Below are 1,623 nucleotides of genomic sequence, written 5' to 3' on the forward strand. Positions count from 1 at the left end.
TATTGTAAATCTAGGGGTAATACAAGAGATCCACAAGAGCTATACATATATTTGTTTGCATTACACAAGACGGACCCAGAAATGGAGCCACTCTTTGATGTGAGGAAGCTGAAATCCTAGCCCCAATTCTATCTTCTACGTGCTGATTGACCAGTCATAGTCTTTGGGTCTCTATACCCTTAGCTTTAAAATGGGAGCAATGGGCTTGCTTCGGCGGCACATACACGAAAATTGGAAAGATACAGAGAAGATTAGCATGGCCCCTGTGCAAGGATGATATGCAAACGTGTGAAGCGTCCCATATTTTTTAAAAATGGGAATATTAATAGCGACCCTGCCTGTGTTTTAAGGCTTTCCTGAAGATCAAATGAAGCAGCAGCTTTGAAAAGCTTCATAAATGCGGAGGCACTCCAGAACGTAGCTGCTATTGATCTGGGTGCCACTTAGAAATCTGTACGGCCTTGGGTCAGACCTTATGCTAAATAATCTCCATTTGACGTTCTGGAGGGCAGCCAATTGACAAACGTTGGAAAGAAGGTATGCTTGTAATAAGTCCCACCTGTAGTCATTTCTCACTGTTCAACTAACAGCTGGCCTCTGCTTCCTCTGACTTGGTAAAGCTGCGCCTATCAAGCCCTCTCTGGAGACAATGCAAGGCTGCCAATCCCACCAGTGTCCTTTGATATAAATGCCCAGCCTCTCCTTCCCCCACCCCCTTTTGGGGATGCTCTGTACTTATTCTGAGTATAAATTTTCTTTTAGATTATGTTTAATTGCATTTGAACCTTACATTCCATCGAGAAAAGTGCTATACTACTCTGGACATTTTTAAAAGAAGCAAACAAGATGAAATGAGGCATACAAAGGCAACACTTTTTTATACATATACACCCTAAAGCCTTGCAAGGAGTGCAGAGCAAAAGCTACAGAAGACAGATAACCAATGGCTGACAGGGAGAAGACGCTAATACAACTGGACTCGGGGCTTACAGAGGAGTTAAAAATGAAGCGGTGCCAGCTTAAAATCAATATGAAATTCCATAGGCAGCCTTTACAAAGAAATCAAGGCCGGCCTAAGATGAGCTCAGGCGCTCACGATCAGGAAGCGAGGAGCACTCTGTCCTGCAGCGGAAAGCCCCACGAAAATGGAATTACTGCAATCAGGGCTGTGGTCAGGGGGGCAGGGATGAGATTGATGAGGTTATCAAGAGACAAACACGGAGCGAGCCTATACAAATTGCTGAGCAGAAAAGGAAAACATGTTCATTAACGGTGTTCTTTTGAACGATGTCATCAGATTTCTACTTAACCTGTCAATGGACTTCCAAATCTGCATCCCCAATTAAACAAAAGCGGAGGAAGCACTGAAATCCGGATCAAAATTCTGCTCTTCTGAGCGAGGGTAATATGTTGCCATTTCTGTCTGACTTCAGTACAGGAGCCGTGGACTCGCAGTTCTGCCCACAAGAAACCGGAGCATCTAAATGCAAGGACTGTAGAGAAACGTGCCATCCAGTAGCAGGCGCCTGGATTTTAAAAAGCCTGCCTCGTGGCAAATCAAAGACATCCAGAAGTCAAAGAAAGAAGCTTTACTCCATCGCTCATCAGGGTCTCTCTGTTGCA

At 44.4% G+C, this 1,623-nt stretch overlaps 1 non-coding gene across 1 annotated transcript; it reads left to right on the forward strand.

The window, feature by feature from the left end:
- Positions 1-201: 201 nt before the first annotated feature.
- Positions 202-308, forward strand: LOC115873826. The gene has a single exon (XR_004048611.1). It is a non-coding gene; the product is annotated as a U6 spliceosomal RNA (small nuclear RNA).
- The last annotated feature ends 1,315 nt before the right edge of the window (positions 309-1,623 follow it).

This window comes from Echinops telfairi, unplaced genomic scaffold, assembly GCF_000313985.2.
Source record: "Echinops telfairi isolate 266 unplaced genomic scaffold, ASM31398v2 ScPeMD7_7469;HRSCAF=8507_1, whole genome shotgun sequence".
NCBI lineage: Eukaryota > Metazoa > Chordata > Mammalia > Afrosoricida > Tenrecidae > Echinops > Echinops telfairi.